General features: G+C 39.8%; 1 long non-coding RNA gene across 1 annotated transcript in view; it reads right to left on the bottom strand.

The window, feature by feature from the left end:
* The window catches only part of LOC310896791, an 84573-nt gene extending 72260 nt beyond the window's left edge, over positions 1–12313 (bottom strand). The window contains exon 1 of the long non-coding RNA XR_014581842.1: positions 3457–12313. This is a non-coding gene — a long non-coding RNA (uncharacterized lncRNA). The remainder of the gene's footprint in view (positions 1–3456) is intronic.
* Between the last annotated feature and the right edge of the window lie 3734 nt (positions 12314–16047).

Here is a 16047-nt window from a genome sequence, read left to right as displayed (position 1 = left end):
GTGGTGAGATGCCTTAAATTAGTCCAATGGTTTAACTTTCTGGTAAGGTTTGTTCTAAATTCAAAAGCCAGCCACAATTTGTTTATTTTTGATGGATTCAGTAGTCATTACCACTGCATTCATCAATTGGAGGCACGTCAAGGGCACTGAAGTGTATTAATTGCAACAGGTTAAATCAGCAGTCATCTATAGAATTATTCCTTTTCATTTTCGTTCTTGAACTAGTTGGCCTTGATACCTTTGATTAAATCACTTGAATGGTATTTTATTGGTATTTTTAATTTATGCCACTATTCTGCTAACAACCATCCATAAATGATCAGGGTTAATTTCCATCAGTGGACATTTGAGAAAAATTCATTTATTCTTTACTGTTTGCTCTTCAACAAGTGAAGGTGCTTCTACATCATTTTGCTAACCCTGGAATTTTGCCAGCCTCGCTAGAATTTTCAACACCATTCACATGATGAAGAATTGGGTGTAGAGAATAAATGTATGCCTAACTGGCTACAATCTGTGCAGGAGATCCATTGTGTTAAAAAAAAAAAAAAAAAGTGTCGTTTGTTTCTGCACTTTCAAGTTGTTGATTACAGCTCTCTTATCCACCAATCTGTAACCCCACTTGGTACAAGCAGAATCTCAAATACTAGAGCTTCTACTTTGCATGGGAGCTCTATATAGCATTTTACTTCCCTGAGCGACCACCAACCTTCTGACCCTATTGCCAGGAAGAAATATTAATTATAGCACCAAGGTAGAGGTCAAATCTTAAATAGTACCATAAACAGTTTTACACAAATCAAAGCCTTCGTCTCCATCTTTTTGAACCTATTGAAAGTGTTAAGTAACACGTTTTCAGAACATATTTTCCATTTGATTGTGGTGGAAATTTGGGAAAGTTGCTCTACCATTGCATATAATTTGGTTTTTGATAGAACATATTTTTACATCTAGAGCAGAGTGCATGTCTGTTGGTTATACCATGATAATTAGCTAAGGATTCACCAGACTGGCCACAGTCAAGAGGCAAGAGCCATCTTATAATTTAAAAAACTTTTTGATGTTGCCATTTGACTGACCTTTCTTGTGTTCTTAATGTCACACAAGTCAGTGAACTGAAGAGTAAAGTTCAGCTAAATCCAAAACTGTTCTAAGAGCACTATACATGCACTTCCCTCAACTTGGTTTTCTTGCTGTCGAGCATGACGAATTACTAGAGCACTCTGAAGTTTAGCGATGCAAAGCAGTCACTTGGATTCGCTTCCAAATACAAATGAACCACATTCTTCTCTAGATCTTGATAACACTTTTATGAAATTATTAAGTGATTTTCCTTCTGGTTTCTCTGAAATAAAGGTGAAACCAATTCAGAAATACATTTTGGTGCACTATGCTAAAGTCATTCAGCCTCTCCTGCCAATTACCAAGAAGAAAGCTTATATTAAGACCTCCTATGTCAGTTTTATTATAATGACAGCTTATTCTTTGTCAGATATGGTAATTTCAGGTACAGCTCTGCAGATAGATATAGACTACTAGAAACAACCCTTGTACATGCAACTTCCTGGCCCCATACAAACCAGCACGATACAGAAAATGTCAGGCTAACAGTCAGTACCACATTATACTAAGACCAGAAAATCTTGTGTAGAAACCTTCCCTTTTTCAGTGGTAGTTTCTTCCAAAATATCATTTCCAAGAATAAAACCAACATGACTGAGCAAGGCTAGAGAAATTAAATACTCAGTTACTATTTTATCAGGACATGACAGCCAGATACTGATTTAACCTACACAAAACCCTAGAACTGAATTCTCACTCTGAAATATTTTTACTGACAATTCTTCTGATTCAGACATTTTAAGAGTTCAACAGTCTGAAAACTGCTTCATTTCAAAAGACATGCTCTAAGACGTGATACCTGAAAAAACATGATCAAACATTCTGGCTATCCGACAGGAATCTGTTCTTTTGTCAGTTCAGAGAACTGTATGTAAGTCCAGGCTAAAGTTTCAATCACCAAAGCTGCAGAAGGCTTTATACAAAGCTTGTAGGCCATGTTTTCCAAAAGTGGTCATCCACTAGGACTTTCTTCGCATGTTTCTTTCACTACGGGACCTTTAAGTCATATATCCTGCCAGATATACAGGTGTGTTAAACTTTTACTGGTACAGCAATGCCAAGGGAATGAACACTGCAACTATACTTTCATTCAAGGTGATAGAAGGATAGACTAATTCTAGTTGGAAGAGACCTCAGGGGTCTCTCAGTCCAATGTACTGCTCAAAGCAGGGTCATCTATAAGATCATGCTAGGTTCTCCCAGTGCTGAATATCTCCAGACAGAGACTCTGTCTCTACCAGTCTCTCTGGACAACCTGTTCCAGTGCTGAACTGTCCTCATGGTGAAAAACATTTTGTCTTACTCCCAGTCATATACTACTTTTTTTAACACATGCCCATTTGTTGCAGGTGAGTGGGATAAACAAGTTCTCATCATGAAGTTAACCAAAATAAATTTATTGAACTGAATCAATGATTAAGCAGAGATGGCAGTCAAGCACTCTGTTATAGTTAAACATCAGTCAAACCCTCTACTACTCACTACATGCTAATAATTAAGCTAGCTCAATGTATATAAAATGTCACTTAAGCTCAATATAAAGAAATGCTGCATGCAAATAGAAATGTGACTTACCTTGCTGTGAACATCAGATGCTGGGTAAGGGATCTCTCAACCTGCAGGATTAACCTTGAGAGGTGTCCCTGCTCAAGGGGAGATTGCTGCATTGCAGCCCAATGCCATACAGGAGAGCTCAAAGGGCTCTGGTGGCTGCAAGTATTTACAGCATAAAGTTGTTGACTTGTAGTCAAATTTCCTTTTATAGTCATGCAGAAAGTGCTGTTTTTCTCTCTTTCTCTTATCACTAGTGTCCCAAATATACCAGTTCTGCACAGCGACTCATGTCCTTAGGCAATACAGTTTACAATATCTGTGTCTCCAATTAGGCCTGATTACCAGCAATGCCTGAAGCAGACTACTGCTAGCACGAAATGGGGTGTACGTGGTACATGCATGTGTGCATCCATCACACCACTGTATGTCATGCTCCTGCCATGCACCATGATGAAGAACTTGGCTCCTACTTCTTGGAATCTCAAAGATATTGGAAGGCTGCTATCAGGTATCCTCAAGCCTTTCCTTTCTCTGGGCTACACAAGTCCACTTCCCTCATCCTGTCCTTACAGGACAAGCATACCCGTCCCCTAGCTCCCTAACTACATGGGTGCTGTGTTAAACTATATCTATTTCATCCTTATTTTCCTGTTCTGGGGGCACAAAAGCTGGATACAATATTCTAGATGTGATCTGATGAGTGCCAAGTAAAGAAAGTTAATCACTTCTGTCTATCCTAATGGCTATGGTCCTGTTAATACAGACCAGGATGCCACTGACCTTATTTGTTCAGCTTGTGGCCCACCAAGACCCTCAGGTCTCTTTTACTGGAGCTGTTCCCCAGCCAGCAGTCCGCAGCCTGTGCTGTTTCAAGGGGTTCTTCCTTTCCAGGTACAGGAAAGTTCACAGTTGTCTTCACTGAACTTCAAAACGTTCTTGTCAGTAAGGTCAATGAAAGATTTACAAAAATTATAACTGGTGAATACCAAGCTGGTACCAACCCAATCCCAACAGGACAGAAGATAAATGTATTTTCTATTTTCCTTTCTTTCTGGTTAAGTCCTTTCTAATTTTATCTGTTATTACAGTTCTCACAATCAATTTAAATTATAATTTCTTAATTTTGCAAAATAAAAAAAAATTAGAATCAAGCAGCTATTTTCCAAAAAATACTATATTTAAAATAAAATCAATTCCTTATATGTAAACTTGTTACCATCTTTTGTGAACTTATGCAAAGATTCCTTGTATAAGGAAGGAAAAATGAGTGGGACCCAACTCATAATACACAAAGAAAAGCAACACTAAAAATGTCACCGTTCTTATAATGAAGTAATTTAAATAATTCCAGTAAGGAAAACAAATATTCAGAAACTTTATTTTCAATTCTACTGTAGCTGTTTAAAAAAAAGGCTAGGCTGAAACAAGAGACAACCAAACTATTGCTAAAAATTTCCATCAGAAATTTGTATTTTCAAGAGTTTGTGGCTTTAGTAAAACCATTTCATTTATATTTCTGCCTCAGGCTGCATTTATTTGCCCATACTTGGGTATTTGGTCTTGAATTTGAGTTCTTCTGAGGGGCTGGGGGAGACGGAACAAGGGTAGTTCAGTCAAAAGCATTAGTCAGGTATTTTGTTACAGTTAAGGAACTTCTTTTATACGGCAGTTACAATACAGTGAAATAGGAATAATCCTGATCTTTACGTGAAATAATCTTATTACTTCCTCTATTTTGTCCTCTAACCCAGGACAACAATAAGTAAAAAAAATCTTATGCATAAAATTGTAACCGTTTTAAGAAGAGTCAGTAAGATGTTCTGTCTGCAACATAATCTTCTGATAGAGCACTTCCTTATGGTATCAAAGAGGTTTGCATAGCCCCAGGAAGAAGAGAAATAGGAGCCCATATGTCAGTCTAGGTGAGAAGTGACTGACAGCATACTAGACAGAAAAGATACAGCTATTCCTCTCCTGTTTGAAAGATGGTATCCATCACCTTCTGACCATCAACTTCTGAAAGCTTCTACACTACCTACACTTTCAGGAGAGAATTCAAGACTCAGAATTTCAAATATCTATTTTGGCCTTAGGTTTCCCCAGTACTCACAGTTCTGGGCCAGTATAGGACATCTCAAGTCCAGGTCAGAAAGCAGCGACCTTGACTCTGCATCCTCATTACTAACCCCAGACATCCAGGAGAAGCTATGTGATGGAAGAGATGCACAGAAGTCACTAAGTTTTAGTAGCATCGCATTTGACCCAAATACCAAGTTGTAAATACCTCAAATTGAATAAAAAATAGCAAAAAACTTCAATCACAAAAATGTATCTCTATTCCCCTTTATAAAAACGTAATAACACCAGCTTCTCACATGTGAAAATGAATACATTCTTGTTTGAAAGACTTATGAAATACAACAGTGATAAACACTGCTGAAGAGACCCAATGAAGTTAGTAATTCCTTCTCCTTAACAAGACTTGACTAGCCAGCAGTGAGAGAGGCCTGGAGATATATAACAACTAAAACAGGGAGAAAAATCAGTTCTGAATAGCTACTTTCCTTCAGGACCGGTGCTGCTCACTGACTGGGAAAGCGCCCCATGGAAAAAAAAAATGACCATGGCTGTGTAATTAAACACTCTTATCAGGATGGATATGCACACAGGAACTGAGTTAAAATTGCACAGGCAACCTTAATTATGATTTTTCCTGACTTTGCAATCTTAATCATGTTCTTTTAATCTAGCTCTGTATTTGTAATTTTAATGTCATTTGGCAGTGGCACTATGAAAAAACAGTCACCAAGCTTCAATAATGAACTTGACCTCAGCAGAAAAGAGAAACATAAGGCAACATATTTAGGACACTTTTTTTTAATTTTATTTTTTGCTTTTCATAGCTATATGCCTAAATGAAGTAACACTGACTACAAAAAATAATACAAATTATTTATAATAAAGAAACCATTTTTTAAAAACAGCAGCACCTACATGACTTGCTCAGTGAGTTGTTTCTTTTCAAAATACCCTTCCGTCGCTTATCTATTCTACATAGATATAATGTTTCTGCTCTGCTAATTCATTCATTTTCAGTTCTGCATTATAGACATAGACATTTTGATTAAAAAAAATAAAAAATAAAAAATAAAAAAACTGTGAAATAAAAACATGCTGTTCTTATGAGCCCTCAGAGGGCTTATTTCCCAAACCTGACTTAAATTATTTGCCAAGTACAGCTGCTCTTTCAGTACAGCATAATCTGAATCCTGATTGAAAGTCCCACCTACGTGTTAGAGAATAGAGGCTTCCGTGCAATTCCTGTCCTGATGCTAACGATGTTAATGGACATTTCTGAAACACACCTGACTGAATTCAGTCATCAAGAGTATCAGCGAGGGGTAGCAACCACACTCCCTCATATGCAGTGATAGTTGAAACTTTGGAGAGAACAAATCTTCCCACTTAGTTTCTCATGACAAGCCAGAGATGAACATGAACACGAACCGATGGTTTGGGTACAGACAAGCACGGCGAGGTCTGAGCAGAAGCTATGCTATGTGACCATGAAAACAGCCTGCAAATGGAGAGCAGGTTGCAGCAGTTTGAGCACGGAAGCAGCAAACGTGGAGATTTACCAGGCGGCATCAGAAAAGAAGAATGCCCATGAGCTCAGGACTGGGAGCAAAGATGACTCGACTTTTCTGAAATAGGATTATTTATTTATTTATTTGTTTGTTTGTTTATTTATTTATTTCCTGCTCTGCTCAGGAAATTCCATGTATTCGTTGTAAACTGGACTGAAAAGACACAGCTAACTTTGTACAATCATTGCTGCTCTTAATGGGAACAGGACAAGGCAATAGTATTGCAGCATGATTTCAGATCAATGTAAAACACCTGAATTTACAACTTGTAATTATTTCCTTGCTTTGGTATTAGTTTATATATATTATACCGGAATTTGATGAAGGATTGGGAATTTTGTGATTGGCTTCTGGATGGACAACAGCTTCTGTAGAAACATGTTAAATAGTGAAGGGCATTCTTCTTACCCACTAACAGTTATCTGCTAATGGTGAGCCTATAAACAGCTCTAGAAAGTACCTGAGCTTAGACCAAAGGCAGATAAATCTAAACAAAATATATGATCCGGTAGCAGGAATCCATTCTCAGGCATCATCTGAATCAAACTGAAAGGTTTCCAAAGGCTTCACTGAACAATGAATAGGGGAGTTCCTCAGTTTTTGCCATTAGCACCAGCAGAGAAAAAGTGCAGGACATTTTCAGCATGGCCCTTAGCTGGGAATCCAGTCCAACTAGAATTTGTCCCAAGTCTATTTTCAAGTGATGTTCTGATCATGTGCAAAATGCACGTCCCCTCTGGCTGCTCCTTAATTTGGGCATAAAGCCTCTGGGAGTGGGATGGAAATGTGTTTCAACTTGAATGGCTGACTTTACAGAGGAATAAATTATTCAAATTAATTATGCTTTGTATTTTGTTGGTTTCTGCCCTTTGTGAATTAACCAGAAGCAGCGTACAGTTTTTATGATTTCATATAAATCACAAATGTATTCATTATTCACTGAGCAATTTCTATAAATCAGCCTTTAGCCTATATAGTTTTATCCTGGGGAAGTAAAAAAAAAAAAAAAAGTGTTTACATACAAAATGTGCACTTTTATTACTTTTCATTGGCTGCAAATATCAGGCTGTATTTCTTTTTCTGTTGCTTGAAAGGTTAACCTTAATAGAACACTTTTACATTTGTAAGAGCTGAAATTCTGACTTACATGTGTTTAACATTTGGTCTTTCTATGAAAAATTCTATCAGTAAAGCCTTTTGCAAAAAGGAAGATGTACAAAGTAGATGGTGGGGGGGGGACAACATACAAACTTCGAACAGAAGTAAATATTTTAAATCATTTTTATGCTATTCACCCACACTCTCTTATTGGTAAGAGGGCAGAGCCCCATTGTGTCAGCTACTGATAGCAGCCAAGCACAGCTTGTCACAAAAATCTTGGGAAGTTTTGATACAATATGCAATCAGCACTAGTTAAATAATTAAAGTAATGACTTAGCAAGGACATACTTCTCAAAATGTAGATTCACTTTTTAAAATAAATATTTTGTTTTAATCAGTATAAAATTTGAATGAATTTAAGAAAGAACCACTAAAGAGCAGTTCAGTGTGCCTGAACCAACAACCTGGGGGTTGCTATCTAGCCAGTTCTGTGCCCATCCAGCTTACAGGCTGCTTTCAATGGAAAGATATAGAACACAGGTTTGGGAGAGTGACAAGATGCTTCTGTTAAAAAATATCTCCTCCTGTATGAACAACTCATATACCAAAGCCTGTGTACTTACCACCTGTACCAGAATTAAAGGCACAAGTCCGTGTCTGCTTGGCATACAGCTGAGAGCTGTCAGCATTGCTTTTAGGACTCCCAAAAACTAGCAAAACTGGGGAAGTTGGACCACCATGGAGAATATGTACACAATCAAAGCATGGGGTGAGATTTAGGATGCTGCCATGGCACAGTTCAACAAGCCAGCACCTCTGCCACACTTTTATGACTATACATTAGAGAGGTGGATCACGCTTTCTGTGTCAAATTCTTTCAATCCATGTATTTAGATTTTTATTTATTTATTTTTCCCAGAATTCTCTAGTTAAGGCAACTTGTGGATATTAGTCAAGACATTGTTTCTACAAAGCACCTGTTATTTTGGTATTTCTTTAGTTGTGGTCATCCCAAAGCTTTCTATGTATCTCCTATAATGCAGTATCATATTCCTTCTAGTGATGATCCTTCTTGTCTCTCTGTTTTCACAGACTTTGTTTTTAGACAGTTTATTACATGGCATAATGACTCACACCGTTCTTTCCAATGCTTAACTTGATTATGTATCAGCAAGATTAAACAGCTGTATAAACACCTCATCCTTTAAAGTTGTGTATTATCTTTATTTATTCCTATTTGATTTATGAACTGGAATTACTTCAGCTGAGTACTCTGGAGCAGGCTGTCTACCTACTCCTAGTCAAACTTCAAACAGATCTACACCAGTCTGCTCTTGTGGCGCACGACACTATTCAGGTATAAAGACTTGCACTTTTTATTGGCTTTCCATCTCACAAATTAAGCGCTCGCCCAATCTTTTATATCACATAGCTCTCCTTGCTCATTATCTAACTATGTGCATTAAAAAGCATTTCTTATATGAAATAAAAACATGTTATTCTGACACTGTGGTTACTGTCTCCTAGCAACAGAACTTCTTCTTAATAAGGCACTTGTTATTTCAGGGGTCTGTGTCATGAATACTTTAAATAGCCTTAATTTTCTGTATAGGTTCCCAAAATTAATCAATCCTTTTCATTATGAGTTTGATGACCTATGAAAACGGTGTATTATTACCACAATATGACAATAACTCAATCTCGAAAATACGATACTTTTAAATCTCTTTGTACTAATGTTTCATTTCAACATTGCATTTAAATTAAGTGGAAGAAAGTTCTTTTCTCACATTACCAGGATTTTCTGCCTAGCTAGTTTTATGCCCGTGAGTGCAGGTCCTCTCATAAGCACACTTGTAAATTACTACAGTAGATCACAAATAAACACATCATAATAAGAGAAGAGAGATTCATGTTTTACAAGTTCTTTTCGTATAAAAGCAATGATCTTTTTGGTTTTGGTCAAAACATAAAAAGTGGATGTTTAAAGGTCAGTGCTAGTACAAGAGAAAGCACAAATCTGAGAAAATAATGGGGAAGCCCCTACTGAAATTACTTAATAGTTTGTTTTAAATTCACAAGACACCTTAGACTTGCTATTATCTAGATAATAAAATACAGTATAATTGATATCTGATGGATGATTTATTTCTTGTAAAGTTTTTACTTCTTGTATATCTTAAGAAATTATATGTTCACAGAGTAATTCTGGAAATCATGCAGAAATAAGTGCAATTTAATTTCTCCAGACAAATCATTCGTCAGAAATGTGTTTGGAAAAATAATGAACGTATTTCTTATTTCCACAATTTTGAAATAGGTCAAGGTGTTCTAATGATCATATTGTTGGTGACAATGTATTGCACTTGTAGTTTGCAAAAGACTGAAGATGCATCTTAAAGTTATTTATTTCATTAATGTACCCAATCACAATGTCAATTTGCAAGTTGTCATTAATACACCAAGGAGGAGGACTGAAAGTATGTCTTCACAGATGGACCTAAGCAATAATGTGCTGAATGAGGCATCTGAAGAGAAGCAACAAGCAGCTGGAGGAAAGAACTCATCTACTGGCCAGTTCAAATTGCACAGACACACAATGAGATTATGAAAGTATTCTTGTGGAGATAATGTTCACTGTGCTAATGAACAAGCAGGAGAGTTTTCTGCCTTCCAGAAATGAAAGTGTAAAGGTGAGAAAGAGCAATTCCTCTGGCAATGAGCCTCTGTCGGCACCTCTAATGTCCTATCAACCTGCATTTCACTGATCCTGGAAGAACTTAGGGTTATTTAAGGAAATTATTATCTGGAAAGTCATATCATATATGCTCCTTTTCCCTCAAAAGGAAGGAATTTGCTAAATCTGTAAGGCAATCTGTGGTTGAGCTAAAATGTTGGTGGGGTACCAAGAGGTAGGTTTTGCTTCAGTTGTCCTCTGTCTTTGTAAAACCTCACTCTCTGAGGGAATAAACATGGTCAGGTAACCAGAAGGTTGTTCATTCAGTAGAATAGTTATGGCATAAACACTGTGTTACGTTAGTCTCAAACAACATAAAACCAGTCATACTGAACCTATGAAGGAACATACTTTAAAAAATAAAAATTAAAAAAAAAATGCCCATCCATTAACACTATCTACCTACATAATGGGCCAGAGGAATTGAAATTATTCATGTACAGATAAAAAATAAATAAAGTATGGGAAACACTACTGAAGCCCAGTGGAATGGATCATAATTGAATCTTTTGAAGCTCAATCAAATTGAAGATTATCGGTGACATGGTACATCACTGTGTCTACATTAACTTTTCAGCAGATAATTTAGAATATGAGAAATTTGACTCACAAAACCAAAGATGGGATAGGGGAGGACATCCACTCCACTTCTTCCAAATAGAAACTATCACTAGAAAACAGGCAAAAATTTCCTTTAATAGCTGTCAAACGATGTGCAAGAGCGTCAAAAAATGCACTTGTATACCTAACAACAATCTGGAAAACATTCAATATTTATAGCTTTCAAAAATAGTACACAATAATTTCTTTAGTGAGCATGCTCAGCATCCAAAAGAGGTAACTCAATCCTGAGCCTCACACACCAAAGAAGAGTTAATCACTGTCTTTTAACTGTAGCGTCTGACTTGAAAAACAGGTATTACATTGCATTTATGGAGAACCAAGGAAAACATAGGTCCGCTACTAGATGGGGAGGGTCTCCTCACAGACAATGACATAGGCAAAGCAGAGACGTTTAATGCCTTCTTCGCCTCTGTCTTCAATGCTGATGATGGGCTTCGGGACCCAGGGTACCCTGAGCTGGAGGACCATGACGGTGGGAATGACAAACTCCCAACTGACCCTGAACGTGTGCGGGATTTGCTGCTCCACCTTGATCCATACAAGTCCATGGGTCCGGATGGGATTCATCCCAGGGTGCTTAAAGAGCTGGCTGACGTCATCGCGGGACCTCTCTCAATTATTTTTCAAAGACCTTGGGAATCTGGTGAGGTCCCATTCAACTGGAAGCTGGCAAATGTCGTGCCAATTTTCAAGAAGGGTAAGAAAGAAGACCCTAGCAACTACAGACCTGTCAGTCTCACGTCAGTGCCTGGTAAAATTATGGAGAAGATGATCCTTGAAGTTATTGAAGCGCACCTGGGGGACAATGCAGTCATTGGTTCCAGCCAACATGGGTTCATGAGGGGTAGGTCCTGCCTAACAAATTTGATTTCCTTTTATGATAAATCACCCATCTAGTTGATCAAGGGAAACCAGCTGATGTGATCTTTTTGGACTTCAGCAAAGCTTTTGACACGGTTTCTCATAGGATCCTACTGGACAAAATGTCCAGCATACAGCTAAACAAAAACAACATACGATGGGTGAGCAATTGGCTGACGGGCAGGGCTCAAAGGTTGTGGTAAATGGGGCCACACCTGGCTGGCTGATGGTCACTAATGGGGTCCCTCAGGGCTCCATTTTAGGGCAAGTCCTCTTCAATGTCTTTATAAATGATTTGGATGTAGGACTAGAAGGTGTTTTGAGCAAATTTGCCAACGACACCAAACTTGGAGGAGTTGTGGACTCGGATGAGGGTGGAAAGGTCTTGCAGAGAGATCTGGACAGATTGGAGAGCTGGGCGATCACCAACCACATGAAGTTTAACAAAAGCAAGTGCTGGGTCCTGCACCTGGGACGGGGCAACCCTGGCTATACATACAGACTGGGCAATGAGACGCTGGAGAGCAGCCCCGCAGAGAGGGATCTGGGGGTTGTGGTTGACAGCAAGTTGAATATGAGCCAGCAGTGTGCCCTGGCAGCCAGGAGGGCCAACCGTATCCTGGGATGCATCAAGCACAGCATCGCTAGTCGGTCAAGGGAAGCGATTGTCCCGCTCTACTCTGCGCTGGTGCAGCCTCACCTCCAGTACTGCGTGCAGTTCTGGGCACCACAGTACAAAAAGGACATTAAACTGTTGGAGAGTGTACAGAGGAGCGCGACGAAGATGGTGAAGGGCCTAGAGGGGAAGACGTATGAGGAGCAGCTGAGGTCACTGGGCCTGTTCAGCCTGGAGAAGAGGAGGCTGAGGGGGGACCTCATCACAGTCTACAACTTCCTCGCGAGGGGGAGTGGGGAGGCAGGTGACCTATTCTCTGTTATCACCAGTGACAGGACCCGCGGGAACGGTGTTAAGCTGAGGCAGGGGAAGTTTAGGCTAGACATCAGGAAGAGGTTCTTCACCAAGAGGGTGGTTGCACACTGGAACAGGCTCCCCAGTGAAGCAGTCACTGCACCAAGCCTGTCTGAATTTAAGAAGAGATTGGACTGTGCACTTAGTCACACGGTCTAAACTTTTGGGCAGACCTGTGCGGTGCCAGGAGTTGGACTTGATGATCCTTATGGGTCCCTTCCAACTTGGGATATTCTATGATTCTATGATTCTTTATGTTGCTTGACCAGTATATGGCGCACCAAACAATAAAGAATGTGATAAGAACGTTTCAGTGAGCCAGTTTTTGAAAAATTTAAGCAGTTATTACAATAAGTGTATATTGGGAATACAAAAATTAGAGAAGTATTAGTGAAAACTGATAACAAGTCACATATAAATTACTAGGTGCCCCACAACAGATAATGTTGTAGACATGACTTTCTCAAATAATTTGGAAATTATTAATACATAATTTGAAAAACTAGATGATTTCTACCCAATTACAGAAATGTAAATTTGGATCCACAGTTGAGATTGCACAAATTATATATAAAAGAAAAAAAAAAGAAAAAAAAAGTGTCATTGATAAGTACTTAGAGTCTAACTTCTTTGATATGGCTCCTAAAATATCTAAATAGATCATTCAACAATAGAGACCATCAACTAAGAAATAGATGCTAAAAATTAGAACAACTTTTGTCAACAAGTTCCACATTAGCCAGATCTTGTAAAATGAACTATTAGCATTTTTTGACAGTATATGAGTTTGGATATTAAAAACATTTCTTTTGATGAAGTACTTGGATTTTAAAATAAATAAGTAAATAAATCTGACTTGGTACTATGACATCTTGATTTGGTAATCTTACTGTTTTAAAAATGGCAGTACACAGAAGCATCAACACACACTATAAATATTCAAAACTACTTTACCTGCACATCTGAAAAACAAGTGACTGGGAAAACATTAATTAATTAGGCAACTAAGTAGTGAGGTTCCTCAAAGATCATTTTTGGTCTAATTCTCATCAATATTTTTAATTGATGATCTGGGGATATTTCTGATGAATGAGAACAGAAAATCCTTAGTGGTTAAGTGTTTTAGTTGACAAAGATTCATGGAACAGTGAGTAATGAGGGAGCTGGTTACTGATACAATCTGAATCACTCGGATAAACGGCCGTAACATTAGAAAACGCGTCTAATAGATCCTAACACAAAAAATACCTCTATGAAGCAACAATACAGTTTGCACTCACAAGAGAGGTTTCTCTCAGTTTGCTACTTTTACTGAGCAGAAGACAGAGGATCTAGATTTACAGTGCTTTTTTTGCCTCATTTTAAAAATGAGTTGCCTATACGGAATTTACATTTAGAGATGAAACAACATTCAGTGACTTAAATCTGAAGGGAGAAAAGGATAATTTAACAACTTCTGCGTCACAATGCAGTTGAATGAGTGTGGAGGTTTCACCCTTATGCGTAGCTGAACTCCACCACAACTGCTCTCTCACTCCCCCTCCTCAAAGTAAAGGGGAAAAATATGATGGAAAGGGGTTCAAGGGTTGAGATAAGGACTGTAACTCAACAATTATTGTCACAGGCAAAACTGAGTCAGCATAGGGAGATTAATGTAATTTATTGCCTATTACTAACAGACCAGAACAGTAAAAAACTAAAATCAAACTAAAACCACCCTCCCCCCATCCACCCTTTTCTCTCTCCTTCCCACCCCCTTCCCTGAGTGTAGTGGGTTTATGTGGCAAGGTTTTGGTAGCAGGGGGCTATAGGGGTGGCTTCTGCGAGAAGAATCCAGAAGCTACCCCATGTTAGATAAGGGCACTGTTGCTGGCCAGAGCTGGGCCAAAAAGTGATGTTGTTTGTGCCTCTATGAGAGCATATTTAAGATAGGGAAGGAAAAAAAAAAAACCAACCAAACAAAAAAAACCCTGCTACACAGCAGCTGTGAGAGAGGAGTAAGAAATGCAAGAGAAGCAGCCCTGCAGCCACCAGGGTCAATGCAGCAGGAGGGCAGGAGGTGCTCCAGGCACGCAGCAGCAGTTCCCCTGCGGCCTGTGGAGAGGCCCCTGGTGGAGCAGGCTGTCCCCCTGCAGCCCATGGGTCCCACACGGAGCAGATCTCCACGCTGCAGCCCGTGGAGGAGCCCCCGGTGGAGCAGGTGGATGTGGCCTGGAGGAGGCTGCGGCCCATGGAGAGCCCCCGCAGGAGCAGGCCCCGGGCCGGAGCTGCAGCCCGTGGAGAGGAGCCCACGCAGGAGCAGGGGGTCTGGGGGGAGCTGCCGCCCGTGGGGGACCCGTGCTGGAGCAGTTTGCTCCTGGGGGATGGACCCCGTGGTACGGAGCCATGTGGGAGCAGTTCTTGAAGAGCTGCTGCCTACAGGCAGCCCCTGCAAGATCAGTTTGGGAAGGACGGCATCCCGTGGGAGGGACCCCGCGTGGAGCAGGGGCAGAGAGTGACCGTGAAGGAGTGGCGGAGACAAACCGTCAGGGACTGACCACAGCCCCCATTCCCCTGCGCCGCTCAGGGGGAAAAGGCGGAAGAGGGTGGATGGGGGGAAAGGCATTTTCTGTTTCTTTCCTTTGTTTCTCACTTCCCTAGCTTGTTAGTAATAGGCAATAAATTTTACTCCCTCCCTACTCTGAGTCTGTTTTGCCCGTCCCGATAATTGTTGAGCGACCTCCCCATCCTTATCTCAATCCTTGAGCCCTCTGCATCATATTTTCTCCCCTTTCCCCTTGGAGGAGGGGGAGTGAGAGCGTGGCTGTGGTGTAGCTTGGCTGCCCACCTGAGTAAAACCACCACACCAAGCAGCACAGAGGAATAGGGGCTGCGGTCAGTCCCTAATGCTTCGTCTCCACCGCTCCTTCACAGTCACTCTCTGCCCCTGCTCCACGTGGGGTCCCTACCACATCTATTCTCCAGCCTCTTGGCCCCCAGTTTGTACATATAGCCAAGGGACGCCCCTTCCCAGGGGCAGTATCCAACACCTGCTCCTGTTACATTTCATATGATAGCGACTGCCCAGACCTCTCATTTGTCAAGATCTCTCTGCAAACAAAGAAAACAAAAACAAACAAACAAAATCACCACAGAAATAAGAATTCAGAAGAAACCTGTGAAATTCTAATAATTAGTTCATTGAAAAGAACAGAATTTGCCAAATAGGTAAGTTATGTTACACATTTCTCTACACTGAATGAGAATCAGTGGAGAACTACTCATGTCATTGAGCCAGTGGAATTTTTTCCATTGACAACAGTGGGACCAAAGTTTAACGCCAAATATCTGTTAATCACATGGACAGAGGAAGATTTATCTTGCTTTTAATTTCTCACTTTTTAAGACTTTGGAATTAGTTGTTGAGGAAGACACTCAATTTAGGGAAGACT

Source organism: Anser anser (assembly GCF_964211835.1).
Source record: "Anser anser genome assembly, chromosome: 3".
NCBI classification, from domain to species: Eukaryota; Metazoa; Chordata; class Aves; order Anseriformes; family Anatidae; genus Anser; species Anser anser.
The sequence above is the reverse complement of the archived record's forward strand: the minus strand, read 5'-3'. Positions and strand labels throughout refer to the sequence as shown.